The sequence below is a fragment of the Nannospalax galili genome, unplaced genomic scaffold (assembly GCF_000622305.1).
Source record: "Nannospalax galili isolate Female #2095 unplaced genomic scaffold, S.galili_v1.0 scaffold429, whole genome shotgun sequence".
NCBI classification, from domain to species: Eukaryota; Metazoa; Chordata; class Mammalia; order Rodentia; family Spalacidae; genus Nannospalax; species Nannospalax galili.
The window spans coordinates 2,853,167-2,864,528 of NW_008360330.1; the positions used below are offsets into that span (position 1 = coordinate 2,853,167).

General features: G+C 39.2%; 1 protein-coding gene across 1 annotated transcript in view; it reads left to right on the plus strand.

The window, feature by feature from the left end:
• Positions 1-11,362, plus strand: part of Pappa2 (pappalysin 2) — a 315,095-nt gene that overhangs the window by 21,546 nt on the left and 282,187 nt on the right. The window lies entirely within an intron of this gene.

Here is an 11,362-nt window from a genome sequence, read left to right on the forward strand (position 1 = left end):
CTCTAAGATCTATGACCTCTTCAGCTATGTGTATTTGGCTCTGTTTACAGTACCACACATGATTTTCTTCCCGTTGAGTGGGCTTTAAGTCCAATTAGGTAGCTGTTCATTAGCCCCAAGATAAAAATGCAACTACTGCCCCAATACGGTTTGCTGTGCCGGTCATTGTTGTGGTTATTAGGCCTTATAGCTGGGGTTAGACCATTGACTGATGGTCTGCCTTAGCAGATTGCATAGTACTCTCCAAACCTATGAGAGGTAGCCTTCAGGGTTGGTGTCTTCCAGGTCAGTTCCAGCTCCATTGCTCCAAATCTTGTGTCTAAAGTATGTCTTATCTTCAGCAACAGGGTCTTACCTTCAAGTTCTGGGAGGCAATCAAGGATTGTGGCAATAGCCTATATAATTTTGGGAGTCTCTTGGACTACCCTGGTCAACAATTCAAAGGGAGGTTTCTCCTGTCTGGCACTGTTCCTTGTTATGTAACCTTTAGCTATATGCATGGACTCATGCAGAGATATTGTATGTATAATTTTTCAGCAGGGTTTTGTACTAACATAGTTTTTACCCTGTTTTTTTTTTTTTTTACACTAGCTAGGCATTATTTATCGTTCTTCTCTCTCCCGGTCTCACCCTCCCTCTATACCCTCTGCAGTTAAAGTAACCCACTTCCCATTTCTCCATCTCTTGAACTCCTTCCCCTTTACCTCATACAATTTTAAAACAGCCATCTCCTAAATCTGCCTGGTCAACTCCCACTGGGTGGCCAGTGGAGAGCCAGGGAAATCCCCCCCCTCCTGGCTTCTATCATCCATGCCTGTGATGAGAGCATGACTAAAATGAAAAGTGTTCTGTAGAGAGAGGTTGAAAAATTTACTGGAAAGATGCTCATGAGATGGTTCCCCAGAGACTTTTCCTCATTCTGTGCTCTAATTTGTAAGACCTGGGACTCACAGATGAAAAGTTGAGCCTAGTCCTGTCTTGAAAGAAAGTTATCTAGAATAGCTGAGAAACATCTCCCTGGGCTCTTTTTTTCCACTTTCTCCCACTCTTTCTGCTCACATAGTCTTGTCTCTGTCGGTGTGCTGGTCTTTGATGGATGGCCTTTTTCTTTATCCTCTTTGTTCCTTTTTATCCCTTCATGCTCTCTGCTCTATGTGGGGTGCTGGGTATTGGGTAAGTAATTCTGCAGACAGCATCATGTACATGTGTGGGGCAGCCCCAGGCGTAACATCCTAAGAAAGGACCTTGGCTTCTATCAGGCTGATTTATAGCCATGACCTAACCTGACCCTGTTTTTTTTTTTTTCCCTCATTTTCCTTCTAAAAACAAACTTGTACCACACAGCATGTTTTTTCAGTTACCAGAGTTGATGACACTGTGCGTGACTCTTCTGTTTTGTTGAGTAGAGTCTTACCTTCCTGGAAGAAGATGGGGCTTCTCGGAGAAGCAGGACTCTCACTCCTGACTTTAATTCCCCAGAGGAACTCTGCCATGGGGACTTCTTGGAAGTGAGGTTCCATAGCTGTACCTGTGCCAAAAGCAGCATTTCTGCCCAGATTTTACCTTTACCTCCTGCCACCTTGGCTTGTTGTTATGTGAACTCATTAAGATGAATCTTCCATGGATGAATGTTCCCTTCAGGATGGGGATTTGACCAAGAAAGCTCTCAGAAAATTTCATCACATGTACTGTCATCCAACTGTGTGGGATCCAGAAGAAAGCAGCCCATTGTGGGATGACTGGGAAAAAGTATCTCTAATATATTGGGGAACGTTAACAATCTGTAGGTACATAGGAAGGAGCATGCTTGAGCCTCTTTGGTTCATTCTGTATATTCTCCCATATCACAGGCAGCTGCAGGGTTATTGGGGTCTTCAGTGTCTAGTGGGAATCCTCTTTTTGATGACCAGGACTCACATGACTCAGTTTTATTCTAGTAGTAGAGTGGGTACAATGCAAGAACAAAAGAACCATCATTCCTTGATCATGTAGGAAACTCAAAGATGTCTAAGATAAACTCTTGATATCAACAAAGTCCCAAACGGCTTGGTTGAATGCTTTAATAAATAGCAGCAAGGTGCCCAATTTGATGAGGGTGATCAAGATCAAAGGCTTTCCATACAATGTGTAAATGTACCACATTTATATTATCCATTCATCAGTTAAGGGATATTTAGGTTGTTTCCATTTCCTAGCTATTGTGAAAAGAGCAGCAACAAACGTGGCTGTGCAAGTATCTCCATAGTAGGATGAGTCCTTTAGGGTATATTCCAAAAAGTGGTAGATTTTTTTTTTTTAGTTTTTAGAGAGTTCTCCACGCTGATTTCCAGAGTGGTTATAGCAGTTTGTGATCCCACTAACAGTGGATGAGGGTTTCCCTTTCCCCATATCCATGCCAGCATTTGCTGTTATTTGATATTTGTCATTCTGACTGGGGTTAGATAAAATCTTACAGTAGTTTTGATTTGCATTTCCCTAATTACTAAGGCTATTGAACACTTTTTAAGGTGTTTCTTAGCCATTGTTATTTCTTCTTTTGCAAATTCTCTGTTCAGATTCACAGCCCATTTTTAACTGGATCATTTGTTTTCTTGCTTCTTTGTTTTTTGAGTTCTTTGCGTGTTCTTGATATTAATAATCTATAGGAAGAATATCTGATGAAAATTTCCTCCCACCCTGTAGGTTTCCTCTTCATTCAATTGATTGTTGCCTTTGCTGTAAAGAAGGTTTTTAGCTTAATGGGGTTCCATTTGTCAATTATTGACCTGAATTCTCGAGTGACCAGTGTCCAATTTAAAAAGTCCTTTCCTGCATCTATATTTTATAGGGTACTGCCTATGTTTTCTTCTAACAGTTCCAGTGTTTCAGGCTTCACATTAAGGTCTTTGATCCATTTGGAGTTGTCTTTTGTGCAAGGTGATAGGTATGGGTCTAATTCCATTCTTCTACACCATAGAATAACTGTGGTGCCGTAACTGTGTGCTCTCATGTTTGGGTCTTACATTTTGTCCCATTGATCTACTAGTCTGTTTTTGTGCCAATACCATGTACATATTTGCACAATAGAATTCTACTCAATGTTCAAGAAAAACAAATCCTGAAATTTGCAGGTGAATAGATGAAACTAGAAATTGTATTAAGTGAAGTAAAAACTCAGAAAAATAAGTGACATATGTTCTCTCTTATTTGTGGCTCTTAGCTCTAGCTCCCTAGATGTGAGTATATATCCTGATATAACCATAAGACCTATAAAATTGGAAAGAAAATATGGGGAGGAAGGAGCTTGAGACAGTAGAGTAGTAGGAGAAAGGTGTTATTAAGAGGTAATGGGAAAAGTGGGGTACTTTAACTGGGGAGGGTGTAGGGAGAGATTTCAGGGGGAGTGAGAGAAGAAATAATGCTTAGATGGTATGAAAAACAAGAGGGAGGGACTGAGAGATGGCTCAGCAGTTAAGGGCACTCATTGCTCTTTCAGAGGATTTGAGTTTCAGGGGTCTGACACCTTGTTCTGATATCTGTGGGCATTGAATGACATGGGTGTACTTATACACATGCAGGCAATGCACCCATACACATAAGATAAAATATATTTAAAAACTTAAGAAAAACCAGAGGAAAATATATTAGTTCAAAGTCTTACTGAAAAATCCACATATCATATCGAAAAATGAGTGCATGTATATAGCTGAAGGCTGTATTACAAAAAACACAGTGCCAGGCAGGAGAAACTTCCCTTTGACTTGGGGTCAGGGTAGGCCAAGAGACTCCCAAAATAACACAGACTAGTGACACAGCCCTTGATTGCCTCCCTTATTGCTGAATACAGGCCACACTTTGGACATAGGACTTGGAGCAATTTAACTGGAATTGACCTAGAAGTCTCCTCCCTAAAGACTGGTTCTCATAGTATCAGAGGATACTATGCAAACTGCCAAAGGAGAAAACCAATCAATAGTCTTACCCAGTCACAAAGCCTAAATAATAACAATGACTGGCCCAGGAAACTATTGCTATTCAACAACTGTCTAATCTTGGCAGTGTTAAACAGCTATCTAATTGGAACTCAATGGGAGGGAGCTCTTGTGTGGTACTGTAAGCATAGCCAAATGCACATGGCTGGAGAGGCCATAGAGCCTAGAGAAAAACCTACTTTTGCCATAGACCAATGTAATTTCTTACTTTATTCTAAATATACATCTTCATATTTACAGACAGTGTACCTTTTACTACTCATCAAAGAAGCTTCTTTTTACACAAAAGGGCAATATTATAGAATTCCAGAACTGGTTAAATGTAGAGAGGAGGTGTCTGTGAGATGCTTAACCCTAAATGACACATCTTCAGTGGAATCTTTACACATAGGATGGATGCTTCACTCAACTCTTACCAGAGAAGCTTCCTTATACAGCAGATAGTGATTAACACAGAAACCCACAATTGGTCAGTAGGCACAGAAAAAGAGGCCACAGCGTGCTCATCCCAAATTAAGACACCTATTTTAAACCTCTGTCTCCCAAGGCTCAGAGATTATTGCAGAAGAGGAGGTGGAAAGATTTTAAGAACTGTAGGAGGTGGATGATCACAAGGAAACAGTCTTCCAGACAACTGGCCAGTTACTCATATGAACTCACAGCAATGGTGACAGAATGCACAAGTCTTATGAAAGCTCAAACCAGACAAAATCCCAACAGAGACATGGGAAAGTGGGTAAGAAATCCCAACTCAATCTAAGGAACTGTTGGCAATTTATGGCTGCTGGGAGGGGGAAAGACTGTCTTACAGGATGGGACTCTTGGTGGGCCTAGTGGATAGAACCACACTGAGGGACCCTTTCTCCTGACCTTTTCTCCTCACTGTTACCTGGCTTCACCACAATAAGCCTCCTTTGTCTGAGGGGTCTTTCAGAAATGATAAATAAATGTTATACATCTCAGAATACCCTGTGGGCCACTGAAAATGTTGCCAAATATTCAGCAAAGTAACCTTTCAATATAGATTTTGACCAATAGGGTGGTATCAACTGCTGTGGTAGGCACTGTGTTTTTCCTCCAAACTATTCCCATGTGTGTTTGTGGAATGTACATTTTTCCAGGAGTCAGAGAAAAAAGGTAATCTATAAATGTATCAATGCCATACTCACCCGCCCATGTCCCTCTTTTTGTTCCCAAGTAATGACACATTTTTTTCCTTTTTTTTTTCAGGATTTGAAATATTTTAGTGTAGTAGAAAGGACATGAGATTTTTGGTTGAATTGACTTGGTTTTGATCCCTGCCTCTGGCACTTGCTAGATATGAGACTGTGAATCACTTACTCCGTCTTCTGATGCTCAGCTTTTGGTGTGCAAGGAAGGATATTCCAATTTAGCTCATACATTTGTGGTACAGTTTAATAGGGCTGGTATATGAGCCAGGGTTGGAACATAGAAGACCTTTAATAAAAGATAGTTCAAGTTTCATTATTTCAACTTGGCATAAGCAGTAGATCTAAGTACAAAGAAAACTCAAGAAAATGACAGAAGCAAGATTATTTCTATACAGGGGATGCACTTAAAATTTCCTTACAAAACAATTATTTGTAACATCTCAGCTTTGAGGCTCACATTTTATTAGAATTTTTCAAAATTGCCTGGGAGATTGATTATATTCCAGTTTGAGAGGACATTTTGCTTGATGGTAACCGACTCTATTAATTCCAAATGCTGGTAATTAATAATAGTAGAGAATTAGATGTAAGTGATTTTTCTTGAAGACACACTTGAATATATTGCTCTATTAAGATACTCACAGGCATTAAATGTGATTTTTGGAGCTAACACAAATAGAATAAACAAGATATACTCTCTGAATTATGTTCTTTTCCCTGAAAACTCAAGTTTTAATATAATGCAAGGTGTATGAACAAGTCTAAATTTAGAAAACATTGATAGATAACAGAAAGCATTTGGAATCAAGAGCTGAAAAATTACTTTCAAAGTTTTAAGACTATGTGGTTCAAATGTTTGGCTTCCACCCCATCACCATCCTTTGAGTTACATCATTTGATCTGACATTTCTAAACATGGGCTATCATAGTTCAATCTGGTGTTGAGTGATTTCATAAATCATATTCATGATCTGGTCCCTCTGTTCTTCCCAAGAATGTGGCTTTGATGAATAAACAACAGTTATAATGTGTTTGCTTCCATCACATGTACATCCAAAGTTATAAAATCCAATGTTGCACAAGCTCTGAGTTTCACCACGTATATTGTGTTGTGCTGGTTCTGTCATCCTTGCTGTTCTAGACTGAGGAGAAAGATATGTCTCATCAATGTGGTGATTCTGTAAATTTTCATTTGAAACAAAATTTATCTTGTTTCTTCTTGATGGGGTCAAGTAAGCAGGGCCGGGGGTCCTTCCGGAGAGCTGTGACGGCTTCTTTATCATCTCAGCTTGTAATAAAGATTCCAAAAAGCAGGCCGGGAAGACGGATTTTATTCACAGGTACAATTGGTCACTGGTGCTCAGGTAGTGCAAGACCTTGAAAGGACACACTATTTACCCCTTTCAAATTATAGAAAGTCACATAATCCTCAAAGCAGCTGCAAATACTTTAGTCAGAGTGAAAGCAAGGCATTTGGCAGCTTGTATCTGCTTTCCTTTTTAGTCTGGAACTGCTGGAACTGGCTCCTTCTGGTTCATTAGAGCCAAATGTACATATCTCTTCCCAACCCCATGTGCAGTGACATCATATTGGTAAACTAAAATTGGCCACTGTGGGAGTAATTTACACCACACAAATCGGCAAGTATTGAAAATTTGTAGCTTGCAAATTTTATTGCTTCCTGTGAGATAAACAAGTAGAGATAATTATCTTATTGATAATTGAAAAGAAGTTTTGAGACAGTAAATTAAAGTTTTCAGAACTGCAAGTAGATTAAGATAGTTAATAATTTATTTAAATATACATAAAAATCTATTAACATACACCAACGCATAAACATGACTGTATATGAAGCAGTCTACAATAGACTTTCAATTTCTTTCCTTTAAAAATCAGCATAAGCCTGGCGTGGTGGCACACGCCTTTACTTCCAGCACTCTGGAGGCAGAGGCAGGTGGATCTCTGTGAGTTCAAGGCCAGCCTAGTCTACATAGTGAGTTCCAGGACAGCTGGAGCTACAGGGAGACCCTGTCTCAAAAAGACCGAAAAAAAAAAGAAAAAAAACCCAGCATAAACCTGACAGGTCAGTAACTCCGTGTAAATATGTTAAATATTGTGGCACTTTTGGACATAATAAGACAATAGAGTGCTTTTTTTTAACCTTTATTAAATTGAACTTTTGTGCACTTTGAACAATATATATTTTTAAAAATTATTTACTTAATAACCACATGATTAGAAAAAGCATTCCATTACAGCATTAACATATTCAATAACAATTTCCAGAACAAAGATGCATATCTTTCCAAATTGGCTGTAAAATTTTAGGTTTATAGTTGAATTATACAATATTGAACTCAGTATAAACCCTATAAGACATAAAATTGAATGAGATTTTAATCTTTAAAAAAGATCTCCATTACATTTTGAAATATACTGTTTCATACAGAAAAACTCATTTTTAATGCTACTAACACTTAGATGTTGCACATGAATCCTTAATCTCTATCTGATTACTACTAGTCACAGTCGATTACTTTCTGAGATCCTTGGCACCTGAGCATGGATATGGTCATCAGGTAGATTTCAATGGTAATGTTTTTTCACCTCTACTAGTTAACATGAAGCAAACTTTATGCTTATTCCTCAAATATAACTCATTTTTTTATTTGTTGATTTTTTGTGTGTATTTCATACAGAACATCCCAAACAATCTTATTCATCTATATACCCACATCCCAAATGACACCGTCTCATAGTCCCGCCCCCCCCCCACTGGAGCCCATATACTTTGTCATCCCTGTTACTGTCCACTGTGTTGTTGGTGCCCCCAGTCGGTCTCCAATGCTTTTCCATCTGCTGAATCTAGTCAGCCTTTCTAGAGTTCCTTGTTTTAGGAAGATAAGCTCTTCTTCATCTAGCAGCAATCAGTTGCTAATATTCCTTTAGAAAAGATTGGGGTCTGCTGTTCATTTTCCCAGTTCTATGCTGGGTTACTCTCTGGGAGTCTCTTGGGCCACCCTGTCCAACAACTCAAAGGAAGATATTTCCTGTCTGCCATTGTTTCTTGTTATGTAGCCTTTAGCTATACACATGGACTCTTAAAGAATTATATTGGTCCCTTTAATCTTTGGTTATAATTTCCTTTTGGGTATTTAAGACCATACAATTGGCCCAGATAAACCAATTTATTTTTACTCTTAAGGTCATTTGAGGATCTGTTCCTCAGGGGACACAATGGGGTCATGGGGAGCCCCTGGCTCCTTTCTTTTACCAGTTCCAGCTATGTGAAGATAAGTCAAAGGTCCTGCTCGACTGTATCTGGCTTCACTTGGAAGCATGGAGGAAATGTTTCCTCTGTGTTGACCCCCCTCTTTGTAGACTGGACACTGGTTCAATTCCATTTGGTGGGGTCTCCATGGCCTACTTGATCAAGAGGACAGGTGACTCACCACAGTTACAGGACATTTTGAGAGATGCTCATAGTCCCCTGGAATATAGTTGACCTAGGCAGGCAAGGAGCAAAACTGTCCTTTATGTCCCTCTGACTAAATCAGTATAGGCCTCAAAGTATGGCTGTTAAACATCCAGGAGGTTAGTTCCATCAGTCTGGCACTTTTAATTACCATTAGCTGTGTAGACAAAGCTTGGGCAAAGACCAAACATTCTCAGATAAACCTTGCCTAGACATACATTATATTCCTTGAGCTAGTTGTATGTATAATTTGTCAGTAGGTTGTTCACTTAATATGATTCCCTCTGTTTTATTAAAAACTAGCTAGGCATTATTTATCTCTTGTATTGTCTAACACTTCCACCATGGTTTCCCCATTTAAAGTACCCCCATTTCCCCCATTTCTCCCTTAGTAATACCCTTCAACTAGGGTCCTACCTTTCTTGAGTGCCTTCTTTTCCTTTATCCCCAAGGTTCCTTGTATAACCTTCCCTCCCCACTCCCATTAAAATAACCCAATTTTTATCCATACCTCCCTTATTAAGGCCTGTTTCCTACTGTTCTTCTCTTTCAGATTCTTTTTCCTTTACCACTAAATTTTCTCCTTCCTGTTCTCTGTTTGACCTGCCCTCACCTTCTTCAGCGTCTCTTGCTCAGGGCGCTATCAGACAAACCACAAAATATATTTTTAATCATATTTTTCACTTTAGGTCTTGGGTAAGGAGGGGGGAAATGGAGTAACTTACCAAGAAACGAACACCGGAAATCTAGCACCCAGCACTGTGAGGCTAGGCCCGCCATTCCAGATCACTTCTGTGCCCACCCACAGAATCTGTTAACTTTTGCCCATGCATTGTTGGCCCACAGTCTCATCCTAGGGTGGTAAATGCCCCTTTCTTATCCATGCAAGTGAGATGCTGGAGTCTTAATTTTGCACTGCCCGCAGGCCTAGCCCACCTTCTCCTCCAAGATGGTGCCCAAAAGCCCCTCCCTCTGTGGCTCTCTGCATTCAGTTCTCCACAGGAGACCCCGCCCTTTGGAGGATCCAGGCTACTTGGGACACAACCTCCCTAGTTCCTTTTCATTATTCTAGTTCTTGTAGTTATGTCTGGATACATACTCACTTTTAAGGAATTGGTGCTATGATCCACATATGAGGGAGAATATACACCTTTGGTTTTTTTTCTGAGTCTATGTTACTTCACTTAGTATAATAGTTTCTAGTTCCATCCCTTTGCCTGAAAATTTCATGATTTCATCTTTCTTTACTGTTGAGTAAAACCCCATCATGTAAATGAACCACATTTTCATTATCCACTCATCAGTTGACATTTAGGTTTCTTCCATCTCTTAGCTATTGTGAAAAGAGCAGCAACAAACATGGATGTCCAAGTGTCTCTGCAATAGGATGAATTCCTTGGATTTATGCCAAAGAGTGGTATAATGGGGTCAAATGGTATGTTCATTTTTAGTTTTGTAAGAGTTCTCCACACTGCTTTCCATAGGGGTTGAATAAGTTTGCAATCCCACCAGCAGTGGATGAGTGTTCCCCTTTCCCCACTTCCTCGCCAACATTTGGTATCAATTGTTTTTAGATCTTAGCAAATCTGACTGAGGTGAGATGAAATCTTAAAGTGGTTTTAATTTGCATTTCCCTGATTACTAATGATGTTTAACACCTTTTATGATGCTTCTTAGCCATCTCTATTTCTTCTTTTAAAAACTTTCTGTTCAGCTCCTTAGCTCATCTTTTAATTGGGTTACTTCCTTTCTGGATTCTTTATTTTTTGAGTTCTTTAAATATTCTGGATGTTAAACCCCTGTCAGATGTGTTGTTGGTGAGGATTTTCTCCGATTCTCTGGGTTTTCTCTTAACTTCCTTCATTGCTTTTTGATGTACAGAAGCTTTCTTTAGTTTAACGAGGTTCCACTTGTTGATTCTTGACCTTGTTTTCTGAACAATTCATGTCTGGTTTAGAAAATTCTTTCCTACATCTATATCTTGTAGGTTATTGCCAATGTTTTCTTCTAACAGTTTCAGAGTTTCAGGCTTCACACTGAGGATTTGATCCATTTGGAGTTGACTTCTGTGCAAGGTGAAAAAAAGGGGTTTTGTTGCATTCTTCTACAGGTGGAGATCCAGTTTTGCCAGCACCATTTGCTGAACATGCTGTCATCCTCCAGGGAATGTTCTTGGCCCCTTTGGCAAAAATCAGGTGGCTGAAATTGCATGTACTCATATTGGGACTTCAATTTTTTCCATTGATCTATTTTTTTGTCAGTACCATGTTGTTTTTATGACTATAGCTCTGTAATACAGTTTAAACACTGGTATAGTAATCACCCCAGCAATGTTCTTAATGCTCAGGGTTGCTTTGGCTATCTTAGGTCTATTGTGCTTCCATATGAATCTTAGAATGTTTTTTTTCCAGTTCTGTGAAGACTGTCATGGGGATTTTGATGGGCATTGCATTGAATCTATAAATGGCTTTTGGTAGGATGGTCATTTTCATATTATTAATTCTTCCAATCCATGATCATGGGAGGTCCTTCCATTTTCTGATGTCTTCCTCAATCTCTTTCTTTAAAGATTAAAAATTTTCATTGTGGAGGACTTTAATGTCTTTGGTCAGGTTTATTCTGAGATATTTTATTTTATTTTATTTATTATGAAGGGGGAGTGTTTCCATGTGCTCTTTCTCTGATTGCTTGTTATTGGCATATGGAAAGGCTATAGGCTTTTGTAGGGTACTTTTGTAACCTGC